Here is a 17,224-nt window from a genome sequence, read left to right as displayed (position 1 = left end):
TCAAATTGTTTTCACGATAGAAACTCTACTCTTGTGTTCTTGTCGTCCCTTCATCTCATTTTGCTCTTTCAATCACTTTTGATAACCAAACCCTAATCTCTTTTGATTTCCAACATCCCTTGAACTTTAAATCTTCATTAAAATCGAGAAAACACCCAAAAACCTTACTAATTTCATCATCTTCTTTAAGAGTGGGTTTTCCCAGATTTACATAAAAGCTCATGTTTCCTCTATTGATGGTAACCATTCATCCTCATATTGGTTTTAAATGATATCTAATCTCTAAAACATGTTTTAAATAAAAACCGAAAAGTTGGTTGTTAATGGTGAATTTTGAGATTGCGAATTAAAATGTGATTTTAAAGTGTTTTTCAACTTTTTTTAACATGATTACAAGGTTTCTAAAGTTACATTGACGTTTTGTTAAGAATTTCTTGATTTTAATGGATTTTTGTCACAATGGCCAAAACTTGTCGAAAAATGGTGATACCTTAAAACGTGTAGTGTTGTGTAGTTTAAAGGTTGAGAAATAGTCGTAGATGAATATGCAGGTGAACAGAATTCATTTTGTGTGAAAATATTAAGTGTGGGCCAATACACTCGAATTTAAAGTTTTCTAGAATTTAAAGTTTTCTATGTCAAAGGTTTTGATTAATAGTAAACGTAGTTTAGGTTATTTTTTTATTGTCTAAGGTGAGTCGATGATTGATTGTTGATGGTGTATTTGTTTGGTTTATCTTATTGAAGTGTTGGAGTCAATAGGACCTTCAACAAGTAGAGACAAAGGCAAAGGAAAGCTTGTCTAAGCTTTTGGCTTTCTGGCAAAAGTGTATTTCTGGTGAGTATTTTGGAATAGCTGTTCGTAGTTGATTCATTATACAATTAGGAATTTAGAGGTAGCCTAAACCCCTACTCTAAATTCAGAGAGTAAGTGTTTTTACACCTATGATAAAATGTGATATATGTATGCTTGTGAAATTGTGAAATTATGAACATATATGAAATGCTATGACATGCTAAAAGGTTATGATGACTAATGTGAAAGTGAATATAAGGGTGTGTTGTTCATGCCATTTGACAGTAAATATGTAGGTATGTTATTCATGCCATGTGACAGTGATTATATTGTGCTACTAATATGAATATGAGTGAAGATGTCCAGAAAATCAGTAAGTAAATATGTGATAATAATGTGGATATTTTAGCCTTGTGATCTTATGAGACCGTTGGATATAATTGGCATGTCATAAGATTGTGAGTACTCACATTTGTGTTGTGATATATGGAGCGTCGAGGCCTAGGGACAGTTTTCGGAGAAACAAGGGAATGTGAGTTAAGCTTCATTCACCAAGATATGTGTGTTTGGTGTGTTGGAGAGTGTTAGCTATATGCTTCACTTATGGGACATGATCGATTCTATGAGTCATTTTGGTGTGTTGTAGATTCGTGTATCCGATAAGTGGTGATAGAGTCCACTTTATGTTTCATATCCTCAAGAGCCAAACTATCTTATAATATGACTGAATGTGATTAAATATGGTTTATATGTGCCATAATATATGCTTAGATAATCATGTGGCAGAAGTGCTAAATGCATAATGGTATAAATGAAAGATGAATAAATGTGTGAAATATGATACTAGAGTTAAATATGTTATGAATATGTTACATGTTTACTTAGTCTATGCATGGTGTCTTGTTTGTGTAGCGGTTGTTCTAAGCATTCAGTAAGCTTGTTAAGCTTACCCACTCTTTTTAACCATTGCAAATAAGTAGTGCCGGTGCGAGCAGTGTGATCTCGATGGGTGATCGAAGCCAGAACTTTAGTTGCTATTAGTAGGTGTTTTTTTAATTATTTGTGTTTTTGGGAATAAAAGGCAATGTGGTAGATTTTATGTCAGTTTTGATATGAACTTTATTTGATTGCATGCCTATTAAGCTTGATGATTTGTGAACTTAAAATATGATAATTGGGACTTCTATTTGGAACATTTTGGTGTTTATTTTATGAGGTAATTGATGCATGTCGTTTGTAACTATTTTGGTATGACTTATATGCTGATATATGTTGTGTTTTTAAGGTTTGAAATAGAGATATCGATATTTGGGTTTTAAAAATGATACCTTTGAAATTTTCGAAGTGTAGGAAGTCAGTTTTGCTAGTTGGTATTGATATTTTATTACGAGTATTAATACTCAGGGTAAAATTATCGATACATGTTCTGTAGTATTGATATTTTCTGATAGATGAGTTTTTAGTACGAGAAACAGTAAGCTAGTTTGGTATCGATTTTCCAAGCGGTAACAATGCCACTTGAGAGAATTATCGATACTTCCTTCAATACCTACGTAATAATTTTAGGAAATTTACTAAGTGGTCCTAATGCAAGTTTAGTACTTATTTATGTTTATTTATTGTAAGCTTGGCATGTTTTATCAATAAAAAGTAAATGTATGACTTACAATTCATGTGAATTCTATGTTAATTAAGGAAAAAAAATATGCATGCGTAATAACATGACGATTTGAGATGAACATGATGGGAGACGGTGTTGTAGCGTCCTAGTATTCAAGCTCAGCGACCTGGATGATTATAGGTGTTGGAAAAACTAGTTTGGAAAACACAGAGGAGAATAAATTTAGGGAAAAACCAATTTTAATTCTTTTTCCAAAATAAGATCTTGATTATGATATCTAAAGTAATAAACACTTAATCAAAATTGTACCTTTTTTATTAGTCTAGGATGAGCGCTTTGACCTAGTAGTCTTCTCTGCTATCCTCAAGCTCAAGTTTGCCGAGTATGGGCTTTCGTCGAATCAGAAAATTTAGATAAAAATTACCAGTAGGGTAATTTTATAATTTTTTTAAACTTTTGGGTCAAATTGTAAATCAGAAAATATCTCTAGAAATTTTCTAGAATAATCTCTTCAGAGAATTTTCTTTCTACAACTTTCTCTTGAATTCAAGTGTGTGTAAATAATAACCCAAGGCTCTCTTTATATAGGAGAGTTTAGAAAGTTCAATTATAAGTAAACTTAATCACTTTAATATTGAATTAATATAATATTTATTAATATAAATATTAAATTAAATTTAACATTAAATCTGATTAAAATAATAGAATATTTATCTACAAGATAAAGTTTAAATTAAATTTAATATTAACATAATCACTTTAATATTATATTAATAAAATACTATTAAGATAAGTATTAAATTGAATTTAATATTAAACTATTAAAATAAAAATATTTTTTGGAATAATTAATAAGAAATTAATTTCTCTGGTAAAATCCCAGTAGGAGTGTAACCCTTCCACTGCTTAACCATCGACAACCAACCGTCACTGGCCACTGATACACCGCCGTCACAGCCACCGACATCGCCGTGTCCAGTGGTGCAGGTGCGACACCCTTATGGCAACCCGAACCAATTCAATTCGGGGCAATGACGACCCAACCGATCTAGTCTAGCCATCGGTTGGACCGTAGGCCTGGTTTCACATATCGAGCCTAGTTTAACCAGTTTTTGGGTCTTAGTCTTGGTTTTGAGCTCCCGTGCCCAATTTACGATTTCAGGTCCAATTTTCAAGTTCAATTACTTATTGAGCCAATTATCTAACTTGAAAATTAATTTCCAAAAATATCATATTAATTTTAATTAATTTGATTAATTTAATTTTACTTAATCAAAATTAATTTTTCCAAAAATAACTTAGATTTTGTAAATTAATTTTTCAAGAAAATTCTTTAATCAAATTCTCTAGTTGAATAATTCTCTAGCTGAGCTGGCAGAGGGACCAATCAAATATATACAATTAGGCTCTAATGATTGCAATTATGTCCAGAAGCATCGTTCCAATAATTCGCAATTACTTAATCATGGAGTCAGTCCACAAGAAGTATCATAATTAAAAACTCCTTATTGTATACTCTTTATAAAAGCAATTCATCCAACTACTTTGTCCAATGACCTCGTCAAGTGTGTTTTATCCTCATATGATATCCTTGATTCCTTTGAGTTAAATTTGTTCAATCAATACAATCCTATTTTATCTCATTGTCATTGTGTCTTCTTAATGATTAATATGATCACTGTTAATAAATTACTGCGATAAATTGTTCATTCGAGAACAAGCAACCCGTGGTCACGTTCCATATTTATCTATCCACACAATGCCAACGAGAGGATATCATTAACTCTTTAATTGAGTTATGAATTCCACTATTGTTAGTAAAGCCATGCCATACACAAATCATATACCCAACATACGGGCTATGGGCTTGATTATCTTTAGAGCATAAGCTTCCAATTATATCAAAGCACATGAGTTACATGCGCATGGTCAATAACTAACTCAAGATTTAGGTAAATCACACCATGAAGTCACAAGTGAATTAATTTATAAACGGATTCAGAATTAATTCATCTTGGGTCTAGCTCAACATATCATTCTATCAATGAATACATCTATATCTCTACTCGTGATGTCAACTATTCTGATAGTTAAGACTAGTCATCTCCCCAATTGAAATTGTAGACGGCATAATAATCCTTCTTAGTATTTAAATTAAATGCTCGTTTTGATTCTTTTACGGGATTACGGACTCATTTATATTCTCTTCAGTTTGAAATTTGGACAATCAATGAGCTAATATTTGCTTGTCACAATTTTGCTATGCATGCAAAATATGAAAAACAAAAAAAATAAAAAATAAAAGACATAATAGTGAAATGTAAAATTAACTTTATTTTTTTATTCATCATTCAAATAAATAGAAAACAGTTACATGTTTACTACAATATGGGCACATTTCCCAACAATCTCCTATTTGCCCTAGTGAAATTAATGTGTCATGTTTCGCATTCCAATATCGTCAACGTGTTTGTTAAAACTCCTAGTCACAAGTGTCTTAATAAACGAATCCACAAGGTTATTTTCAGAAGCTACTTTCATTACATCTACAATTCCTTTGACTACTACCTCTCGTATCAAGTGATACTTTCGATCAATGTGTTTCGTCCTCTTGTGACTTCTCATTTCCTTGGTATTTGCTATTGCAGCACTGTTATCACAATACAGTGTTATAGCTTTTTTCATACGATGAATAACTTTAAGTTTGGTTAAGAACTTTCGAAGCCATATTACTTCTTTCGTTGCCTCAGAAGTAGCCACATACTCGGCCTCCATAGTAGTGCAAGTTTGTTTTACACTTCTCCATACTATGGCTCCATGGCCTAGAATGAATACATTTCCCGACGTCGATTTCCTTAAATCTTTATAGGTTTGGAAGTATAAGTTTGTGTATCCAACAGGAGTAAGGTCCTCCCCAGAATACATAAGCATATAATCCCTAGTTCTTTTAAGATACCTTAATATATGCTTTATAGCTTGTCAATGCTTGAGACCTAGATTTACCTAATATCGACTAACAATTTCTATTGCGAAACAGATATCTGAACGTGTACAAAGCATCGCATACATAAGGCATCCTAATATTAGGGCTAGGCGACCGGGCCGAGTATAGGATGTTACACTAAATTACGCAATTTCTTTACTTAGCAACTTGATCCACAGAAATTTCTAAATTATATTAATATCTCTTTCGAGCATAAAAGCAACTGACTATAGGTTGATTAATTGAAATTTCTTTCTAATTAAAACCTCTATTATCTCATCAACTCGAGCTATGGATTCTCCTATTAAATTTGACTCTAATATAGTATATTTATATCGTTCTATATCTAGTACTGCATGCAACTCCACTCAATTACGTAAGATCTACTCTTAAATAGAGTCTATTCAACCACAGATTTAAGTACATCAAATATGGATTAATAATCTAAAAGTATTAAACCAAGAATTAAGCACACATAATTAACAATAATAAACTAAGTATTTATTGTGTAAAATTAAAATTAAAAGACAAAGTCCATCATAGGGTTTATCTCCTTTACGTGTTTAGAAAATTAGTTCACGCTCAAAAATAAAAACATCTAAGATACAGTATAATCGAAAAAAATAAAGAAACTCATTACAACTTCTTAAGAAATCAACTGGGAATTTTCAATCTTGAAAAAAATCTGCTTCAAAGTCGACTTCATTGGTGTTTTCCGAATTGTTTTCTTGAATATTCTATAACGACTCTCTTCTATCTCTTTTTTTGTCATATATGTCTTAAAATGCTTGAAAAACTTAAAATTGCGATTTTTCGAAGTTTGGTGTGAAATCTCATAAAATTGACGCGTCCTACCACACACCTGTGTGGGTCACACGACCATGTAGTCTGGCCATGTGAAATTGGTTAGCTCATGTGACACCTGTAGCTTGCTTCGACACTCCGATTTTCTCTCAAGTACTCTATTAAGCATAAAAAGAAGAATTTAAAAGGATTAGAAGCATAAAATTCAAAGTTAACATCGAATAATTATCAAAAACACGTTAAGAATGAAGTTAAAACATATTACTTTTAGCATTTATCAACAACTTACAAGATCTGAATTGGGCTTAGACTCTAGGCATCAACTTCTTATAAATACAATTTGAAAACGAAAAATATCAGGCTATTTGATACAACAAACTGCAAAGCGAGAATGAGCAGTTGATGTTGCAGATATAATTTTCTTACGAGGCATTATTGTAGTTTTAAATAGTAACAATCTTATGATTGGGGTATTGGTTAGATTTGTGCAGTAAAGCATTGCCGAGGATGACCAATGACCTGAAAAAACATTTTTAGCATTTTTGTTTTATATATATAAGAATAGATATGGGAGTTTTATTTGCTGTTAATCTGGTGAAAGTGAGTTCATCTAAGAATGGGAGGATTGCAAATTCTAAACTCGTATACTATCTCTGCAGGGCTTGCCTTCTAAAATCCCCCAAATTTTGCTTCAATCCACCGGATATTGCAATAAGCCTGCAAATTCAAATGGAAAAAGCAAAAAAAAAGTGAGGAGTCTGTCAGACAACTGCGTGACCTTCCCAGCCGCACAAGGCACGCTGAGAACGATCCTCTGCGGTCGAAGTGAAACCAGCAAGGGTAACACCCGACCAGTAATCACGCTCAGATCACACAGTCGTAAATCATCAACCAGACTTGGTATCCTGTCTCCTTTGGACTTAAGGACACAGAGGTACGAGCCTATAGAACAGATCCTGTTCAAGTAAGGTCGTGCCCAGTTTAGCCTTGATTCTATTTTAAATACCACCAGACTTTGTCTTTCCTTTCGGATGTGGGATACTGATCAGCTTCTGACAAAACCAATCCTTGTTTTGTCTCTTCAGTAATTTCTCGCCGCCATCCATTCAACAAAGTTGGATATATCTATTCAGCCCTAAATACAATATAGTTTACATAAATATCATCCCAGCTATTACATTAACTTGAGTTACTGGAGTCTATTCATGGCTCATTAGCCTGTTTCATGCTTTCTTCATAGTTTTCTCTTTAGAAAATGCTTGTCTATGGACTAAGCTAATAAAATAATTTTCTTGGAGCAAATAGAAATAAATTTCAAGGACTCTGCAGCAGAGGATGTAGTTGTTAGCAATGTGTAGGTCTTTACTCAACTGATAGGAAGTGAATACAGTCGATGATGATGGTAATTTGCTGTGTTGGTTTGGTGATAATTTCTGTTTTATGTATTAATCTAAAACTTAGTTGACAATCAATCAAACACCTTATCTGCCACTCTTCAATTAAGATAATGCTTCGAGCTTTTTCTTTTACCTGTATTGTAGGAGTAGGAAAACAGGGAAAGCGTAATTGAGTTTTGGGATTTGCATTTGCAGTATTTGTGACTCATTCGCTGATTATAAATATTCTTTATTTATTTTTTTATAATAAATAATGTTTACAAACTGTAATTTTAATTTTGCTTCAAACAACTCTGCCTAGTAACTAACAATCTCTGTCGAATAAGACTGCAAATTCAAATGGAAAAAGCAAAAAGAAAAAGTGAGGAGTCTGTCAGACAACTGCGTGACCTTCCCAGCCGCACAAGGCAAGCTGAGAACGATCCTCTGCGGTCGAAGTGAAACCAGCAACGGTATCACCAGGCCAGTAATCACGCTAGGAACTAACAATCTCTGTCGAATAAATGCAAATTCAAATGGAAAAAGCAAAAAAAAATTGAGGAGTCTGTCAGACAACTGCGTGACCTTCCCAGCCGCACAAGGCAAGCTGAGAACGATCCTCTGCGGTCGAAGTAAAACCAACAAGGGTATCACCAGGCCAGCAATCACGCTCAGATCACACAGATCCTGTTCAAGTAAGGTCGTACTGTTTCAAGCCTTGATTCTATTTAAATACCATCCGGCTGGGATATCTGTTCAGCTTCTGACAAAAAAATCAGTGTTTGTCCTACACGTGTCTTTCATGATCTCTGGCCGCCGCAAGGATTGGGATCCATTCAACATAATTAAACATATCTATTTAGGCCTGGATAGAATAATTTTGATTACTCATGGATCATTGGCCTTGTCTAATGCTTTCTTCAGTCTATAGCCTTAAACTTGAATTCATTCTTTAAAACCATTATGTATCCATGTGATTAAACTAATAAAAGAAAATATTTCAATTAACTGATAGGAAGTGAATGCGGCTGCAGTAGTCATTGGTGATGGTAATTTGCTGCGTTCTTGCACTATGGTTAGGTGATTGGAAGGTGGTTTGATAAGTTCTGAAGAAATTGTGGTCCAGACCAGAGATCCCGGAGGCAGTACAAGTTGTTGAAGTTTATAACTCTAACATGCTCTTATAACTCTCAGGGTGCCATGTTCTTGTCATTGGATCATATTATTAATGCCTTCGGTTTCGCCTTTACCATGTTCTTGGCTTTTGAATGTTGACTTTGATTTCTAGACAGAAAAAAAATAAAAATAAAAACCCATAGGGAAAGATAAGGTGAGAGGGACGTGTGTACATGTTGAGTCGTTGTATGTCCGAAAGAGGTCTTGGGACATTTATTGGCTTGGGTTAGAAGGGAAAGGAATATCAAATTATTGTTTTTGTCTTACTTAGCCATGAATTTTGTATTATGTAAGTAGCCTTCTTTTTCATCATTAAATGATTCATACTTAACAGTCCCACTAATATCTATTCTATGTATTAATCTTGTTATACAAATAGGGATAAATATATTTTTCTTAAAAGAAAATAAAGATAAATATGTTAATTGTCAAGTATCACTAATTTAATTTGGTATAATATGAGGCCTCTCCTTAAATTGATAACCATTAAGAAGTAAACTCGTGAGGCAAGCACGTATTAAGTTAAATGTGGGTCTTCAAATAACAGCGGGTTAAATATCTGTAAAATTTAGATTATTTGAATCCGTGAATCTACCTAAAAATTCAAAACCACAAATTATTCAACTTTTAATATCCAAACTCAATTCAAATTAAATATCATTATCTATCAAATATCCAAATCCACATTCATTACAAAATATATAAAATTTTACTTCATATAAGATTTGAGCACACATTATAATTATAATCATGAAAGATAGTCCTTTACTTTAGTTAGAATTTAAACAAACTAATAAATAGTGTATAAATATTAATAAAAATTTAAAAATTAAATAGAATAATCATTAATAAAAATAAATATAATATTTAATAATAAATTTAAATATGTTTTAAAAATCATCAAAAATATATTTTTCATTTGAAATCTTATGATCAAAAATATTCAATATTAATATTTTAATAATAAATTTATATTACAATTATTAATATATTAATAATAAATATTTTGTAGTATAAAGGTTAAAATATTCCATAAGTCTATTTACTCTTCAAAAATTTGGAATTTAGTCTCGAATTTTTATTCTCAATAATTTAGTCCTTCTACTTTTCAAATTTGAAAATCAAGTTCAATTGTTAACATTGTTAAATTTTCATCAATTTTGTTGATGTCATTTTTATAAATAAAACATACTCGGTATTCATGTAACTAAAAATGATATTATAATGAACATAAATTTAACAAAATATTTTAATAATGCTAAAAGCTGAACCTGAATTTTGATATCAAAAAAGTAGGACTAACCCAAAAATAAAAGCATATTGTCTCAGTTTCAAATTTACGAAGAATACAAGGACTTATGACATAGTTTAACCTAGTATAAAAATATGAATATTTTAATTATATAAATATGAGTATTTGTTTAAATAATGCTTAGATTCATTTATCCTTGCAACTCTAATGTGTCAATTAGTACTCTTTTATATGTAATATATACAATTTAAATTAAGCATTATTTATTATTAAGTATGACATTGATTATTACAAAATATTTTCTTATTATAAAATAAATTCTGATTGTTAAAAGAAAATTCAACTATAATATTTTATAACAAATATATTTATGTTGTGTTTGTTTTACAAAGAACAATATAAAATATAAATTTATATATATAAAATAAACTCAATTAAACAATGAAAAAATCTCACATGTATGTTTGTTTCATTGAAAATAGATTTTATGAATTATTTTTAAGAAATCATCAAATAACAAAAATTAAATTATGAATATAAAATAATTGTTATAACATTATGATATTATAATGTGTATTCTTCTATTAACGATATGCAACCTAAACCTTAAATATGTAAATTGTATATAGGTTAAGCTCCTCCGTTGCATCAACTAGACTCACTCTTACAAAAAAAAGAATTTTTTACTGATCAATCTTAATTTCAAATAATTCACTCTTCCTCATTAGTTTCCCTTTTCTTATCTTCTTTATTAGTAAAGGGGACCCTCAATAAAACTTTTTCTCCAATCCAGTAAATTTGACATATGGCCGTGTTATTTCCAACTGACATGCCAAATAAAATTTGATATGTAAGTCTATATACAATTATGTTATTATAATATACATAACTAATATACCTTAATTATATAATACTAATTGTATATATTATAGTATACCATAAAATTAATTACATGTTTAAGGTTTAAGTTGTACATCATTAGTAGAAGAGTGCACATTGTAATATCATAATGTTAAAATAATTATTATACATTCACAACTTAATTATATAGCAACCGATATATTATATGTCATTTAAATTGTATGTATACTATTTTTATATACAATATGTACTAAAGATAATAATTATGTCAATTACATAATAAATTCATATTATAATATTTATTTTAATTATATAAATAGTAGTTAATTCTTTGTTTAAAATAATTTAACTAATTGAGTTGATAAAATAATAAAAGTGATAATCACAAATTTAGAAATTCGATGATTTCATCTCATTGCTCAATTAGGTTTAGGAATGCAAAATAATAAGATTTAAGAGAAGTTACATAACATTTAAGAGAACAAGATGTTAAATAAGATATATTTTCTAATAATTTTTAAACATTTTTAAATTTATTATAATTATTTTTAATTATTATATTTAATTTTATTATAAATTAAAATATTTAATTTTAGAAAATATTTTATTCATATTTATATGATATTTATTAATTTGTGTAAATTTTAGTTAAGTTGAAGGTTAGTTTTAATGATTAAAGCATGATATTATTTGTTAAAGGTTTGGGTCTAAACCTTATTGGAAGCAAAATTTTAAATATTTTGTAACTCTCAAATATTCAAATTTGCAATCCAAACTGACATCCTTATTTAGACCTCATATTTAATGCCAATTGCTGGAAATCATTTTAGAGAAAACATGATTAGGTAGCAAAATGGATCTTTAAAATTTTTCTAAAATCGAATTAATTTAATACAACAAATTTGATCGAATAAAATACAATAATGCAAGGAAGATGGTAGAAATCACAAACTATCTTTTAAAATCTCTTCGATTTTTTCAATCAATCCAAACTAAAGTATGATAATTTCAATCTTTCAACCAAACAATCTTCTCTACTATTATTGAACTCGTAAGCAAATGGAGAGCAGGCTCTTATGAAAACTTAAACACAAATTAAGGTTTGACATAATCTTTGTCTAGAACCGACACCATCTTGCAAAAACTATTATATCTTGAATTATAATTACTAAATAATTGTAATTATAATCTCTCACCAATCTACGAAAGTAACTCAGAAAATTTTGGTAGAATAATCCCAAGATGAATTCTTGTCTAAGGTGCCCAATCACTATGCAAGAGTAAAATTTTAGTTCAGAGATTAAAAACTATCAAGCAGGAAAAGTCTAAGTCCTATTAGGACTCTAGAGAGGCCAACGGTTTCCCTAGGGTGAAGCAACCCATTGTGCCACCTATCTAGGTCGATCTGGACCATTTTGGTCTACCATTAACCATGCCCATTATATCGGTTTGTCCTCTCTTAAATTTGATCAAAATACAAGCCCGTGAATTAAATTAGATTTCCAATTAATTTTAATAATTAAATATTTTACAGAGCCTTATTTTATTTGCGTTAAAATTATCTCAATTTTATCTGGTTAAATTTTAAGGATAATTTTTATACTTATCGAGATATGCAAATTTAGTCTTTCTACTTTTTGATTTGCTCATTTTTAGTCCCTCTTTTAACTTTTTCTTTTAACTCTATTAACAACCTTTACAACTTTTGTCAATTTGGCCCCTACTCTTTTTATTTTTTCTTTGGTTATTAAAAATTTTAAAAAAAAGTATATCACTAAATAATTTAAAATTAAGGAAAAAGATGTTTGCTCTCCTTGCACGCATCTGTTTGTTGTTTCTTACACGTTATTGGTTTTATTTTAGGTTCTCGATTGTTTTTCTTTCTTTAGTTCATGTGGTGGCGCTGGTTTTGTGGGGCGATTTTTCTACTTTTGTTTTATTTTTCTGATTACTTTGCTGAGGGTGTTTGGTTATGGAAAGGGAGTTCGTTGATCTATCACTGGATGACGGGGAGAAAGAGATTCTGCAGGCACAAACAAACCCTGGTTCTGAAATAGAGGAAGATGAGTTTTGACTAGTGGGTTATTTTCTAACAGCAAGTGTTATTCACTTCCTCGCTACGAGAAGCATGATGGCGAATTTATGGCATCTTGTTAGAGGGGTACAGGTTTCAGATCTGGGTGAGAAGAGATTTCTGTTTAGGTTCTTTCATAAGATGGATTTAAAAAGGGTGGTAAATGGGACTTATTGGACTTTTAATAACCATCTTTTAATAATACACCGGTTGGTAAAGGAAGAGAATCCACTGAAGGTTCCATTAGTCTTTGTGAATTTTTGGATACAAGTCCATGAGGTTTCTCCAATTTTTTTAATAAGGCATTGGCAAGGCAATTGGGTGATTTCCTTGGAACATATCTGGAGTATGATGGTACTAGTTTGGGGAAGGGTTTGAGGAGTTATTTAGGTATAAGAGTCCAATTAGATATCAGACATCCTTTCAAAAGGAAGAAATAAGTTATGTTTTCATCATAACAGGCTGATCTTCCCCAAGAGCTCACATCGACGGAAAGGTTCGGCACCTCAGGTGGTTTGGCCAATAGTGGGCCAAGAAATCTTGAATGGCGATGTAGGTGGGGTTTCCGAGGAATACAGATAACCTCTGGTATTTTCAACTCCCCAAAGCATTTCGTCGCTTACTACGCCCTTCCTCGTCTCTGGGTGCCTAGGTATCCACCGTAAGCCTTTCCTCGTTTGATGGTACTAGTTTGAGGAGTTATTTAGGTATAAGAGTCCAATTAGATATCAGACATTCTTTCAAAAGGAAGAAATAAGTTATGTTTTCATCCAGGACATGTTATTATGTTTCCTTTAAGTATGAACATTTGACATTCTTTGTTTCTACCGTAGAGGATTAGGACATAGTGAATCGCTCTACCAAGAAAAAATGGCATTAGGAGTAAAAATTGTAGAGTTGGGATGAGATCTATCGCTGAAAGCTCAATCCAAGAGAACTCGTGTGATAAGTAGTGTGTGACTAAGGGAGGAGGGTAGCAACATTAATAAGGGAAACAATTTTGGCCGTTTTGAATCTGGAGATTGGAGTTGGGATGGTGAGGAAAGGGTCCATGAGGAGAATCGTATTGATTCCATCTTGGGTATCAATCTAGAAAGGGATTTATCACTAGGACATCGTCTACAGAAGGATTCATAAAAAATATAGAGTTAGTCGAATATGAAACTTGATTTGAAAGATTATGCAATAGATGGGGTTGATAGCAAGAAGAAACCCATAAGGGACAGTGATACTCCTGAAGTTAGGAAGGAGTCAGGTTCGTTGACAATTTGGGGTAGGAGAGTGTTGAGAATTAATTACTTTTTATCAACAATTACCAATGGGCAAGCTGATCGATCGCAATGAAAATTATAAGTTGGAATGCCCGTAGTTTAGGGAGCCCATGAGTAATTAAAAGGCTTCAGCATACGCAAAAGATGTATAATCCCTAAGTGGTCTTCTTTATGGAGACTAAGCTAAGTAGTGTTCGAATGGAAAATATAAGGAGAAAATGCGATTTTTAAAATGGTATTGACGTACTAGTAGATGGTATAAAAGGTGGTCTTTGTTTGGCATGGAAGCGAAATGTTTCTATTAGCCTTAGGTTTTTCGAGAAATCACATCGATATTGAAGTTTGGGATGATGATGTGAGAAAATAGTGGTGGTTTACGGGATTTTATGGGACTCCATACTAGTGTAATTGAGATGACTCATGAAGCTTGTTGCATAATCTGGGCCATGTTCAGGTTTTACCTTGGTTAGTTTGTGGCAACTTAAATGAGATTATGTATGGCTATGAAAAATAATAGGGGATGCCACAAAATGAAAGAAGAATGGAAGCTTTTAGAAGAGTTTTGAATAATTTTCAGTTAATGAATGTTGGATATTATGGGACATGATTTACATGGGAAAGGGGAAGTTTACCGAAAACAAACATTAGGGAGCGCTTAGATAGGGGAGTGGCGAACAATAGTTAGATGAATATGTTCTCCAGTTCGACGATTCAACATCTTCCACATTTGTATTATGATCATTGCCCATTACTTTTTCATGTCGAATAAGAAAAGGACAAAGTTGATAGAATGAGATTTTATTTTGAGGTATGGTGGGTAATGGATGATGCATTTGAGGACGACGTCAAGAGGTTATGGTTGTCCTTCACAGGTGATTTGTTAAACAAATTAGAAGCCTTAAAAAATGGTTTGTCTACGTGGGCTAGTTTAACTAGACGAAAAAATGGGTGCATTAAGAGGGAGTTGACAAGGAAACTGAAGAAGTTGATGTCAAGAGAGAGATGATGAAAACCTCGCAGAATTTATTGATACAAAGGTTCAATTGAATTTGGAAATCGAAGAGGATGAAAGGCATTGGGAGTAGAGAGCTCGTGTGAATTGGTTAAAGGTAGGGGATAAAAACACGGCCTTCTTCCGTAATTATGCATCCCAACGTAGACGTAGGAATTCTATTAGAAGTTTAAAGTATGAGGATGGGAGGGAAACTAGTGATAAGAAAGAAATAGAGGGAATTGCTCGTTGTTATTTCCAAGAGTTATTCTCTTTGGGAGATGTTGGCAATTTGGATCATATCTTTTTCGAAATTGAAAAATGCGTCTCAGTCGAGGACAATTTGAAGATAATGGAAAAGTATACGGAGGAGGAGGTTTAGACAGCCTTAAAAGAGATAGACCAACCAAGGCGTCTAGAGAAGATGAGTTTTCAACATTATTCTTTCAAAAATTCTAGCATATTGTTGAGGTTGATGTCATGAGATTTTGCTTGGATGTCCTTAACGAATGTATAAATTTCGGATCATTAAATGTTACAAATATTGTGTTAATTCCAAAAATTCCCCACCCAATAAATTTAGGGAATTTCAGGTTAATTAGCTTATGCAATGTCCTTTATAAAGTGGTAGCTAAAATGGTAATCAATCATTTCAATGATGTTTTGGATAGGTGTATTGATAGTGATCAAAGTGCTTTTGTTTCGGGAAGATTGATTTCTGATAACTGTTGTTAGCCTATGAAATTTTGCATACTTTCCATCATAAGAGAGTGGGGAAGAAAGGGTTTATGGTAATAAAACTTGACAAGAGTAAAGCATACAATAGAGTTGAGTAAGGTTTTCTTCGAGAGATGATATTAAGCATGAGGTTCGATTTGGGGTGGGTTTAGATTATAATGAGATGTGTCATGTCTACTTCTTATTCAGTTATAGTAAACGAAAAAGTGATGGAGATCTTTTGACCCACTAGGAGACTTCGTTAAGGGGGTCCGTTGAGTCTATTTCTCTTTTTTATTTGCAATGAAGGGCTTTAAGCTCTGATAAGGTTAGTAGTGAAAAAAAGTTTGATGATAGGGGTAAAGGCAAGTCGAAATGGCCCTCAGATTTCACACTTGCTATTTAGTTATGATTGCATTCCCTTCGGAGAAGCAAATGTTAATGGGGTAGAAACGTTTAGAACGATTCTAACGGAATATGAAAGTTGTTCTGGTCAACGTGTCAACTACGATAAATTTATTGTTTTCTATAGTTCAAATACTTCAAAAAGAGATAGAAGAACAATTTCTGGTATTTTAAGAGTGAGATACTCAAATGATCCAGAATCATATTCGGGCCTACCTAATATGGTTGGGAGAAATAAGAAGCTCTCTTTTCAGATTCTTAAAGATAGGTTTCGACAAATGATTGAAAATTGGAGTGTGAGATACTTATCTCAAGGGGGAAAGAAAGTTTTTATCAAAGTTGTTTTACAGGCCATTCCCACATACTCAATGGCTTGTTTCTTGCTCCCTAAGTTTTTATATGGTAAACTAGAGAGCATCATGGCCAAGTTTTGGTGGCAAAAAAGGTACGGTAAAAAAGGTATTCATCGGTGTGGGTGGGATCAATTATGCGAACTTAAGGAAAATGGGGTTTTGGGATTTAAGAGTCTTCCCAAATTTAATGTTGCTTTATTGGCAAAACAAGGTTGGTGTATTCTTTATTATCCGAATTTGTTATTAGTTTGAGTTTTAAAAGAAAAATATTTTCTGAGTTTTGATTTTCTTAATACAAGGTTAGGAAATTTACCTTCATATGCTTGGAAAAGCGTGTGGTAGCGAAGGGGCTTTTACAGAAAGGACTACGTTTGAGGGTTGGTTTTGGTGAGAAGATTTGGATAAGGGAAGACCTTTGGCTACCAGGGTCTGTCAGTTTGAGTTTATTAAACAACATCAGTAATTCTGAGGTCAACTTTGTTTCGGATTTAACTGATCCACAATCAAGGGAATAGAGAAAGGATATAACTTTTATTACCTTTCC

General features: G+C 32.1%; 2 non-coding genes across 2 annotated transcripts; both read right to left on the bottom strand.

Moving 5' to 3' along the window:
* Positions 1-6,959: 6,959 nt before the first annotated feature.
* LOC128279887 (small nucleolar RNA U3) lies at positions 6,960-7,178 on the bottom strand. The gene has a single exon (XR_008270079.1). It is a non-coding gene; the product is annotated as a small nucleolar RNA U3 (small nucleolar RNA).
* A 970-nt stretch (positions 7,179-8,148) lies between these two features.
* LOC128280004 (small nucleolar RNA U3) lies at positions 8,149-8,274 on the bottom strand. Its single transcript, XR_008270186.1, has one exon. It is a non-coding gene; the product is annotated as a small nucleolar RNA U3 (small nucleolar RNA).
* Between the last annotated feature and the right edge of the window lie 8,950 nt (positions 8,275-17,224).

The sequence above is a fragment of the Gossypium arboreum genome, chromosome 8 (assembly GCF_025698485.1).
Source record: "Gossypium arboreum isolate Shixiya-1 chromosome 8, ASM2569848v2, whole genome shotgun sequence".
NCBI classification, from domain to species: domain Eukaryota; kingdom Viridiplantae; phylum Streptophyta; class Magnoliopsida; order Malvales; family Malvaceae; genus Gossypium; species Gossypium arboreum.
Note: the sequence above shows the minus strand (reverse complement) of the source record. Positions and strands in the feature narration are given on the sequence as shown.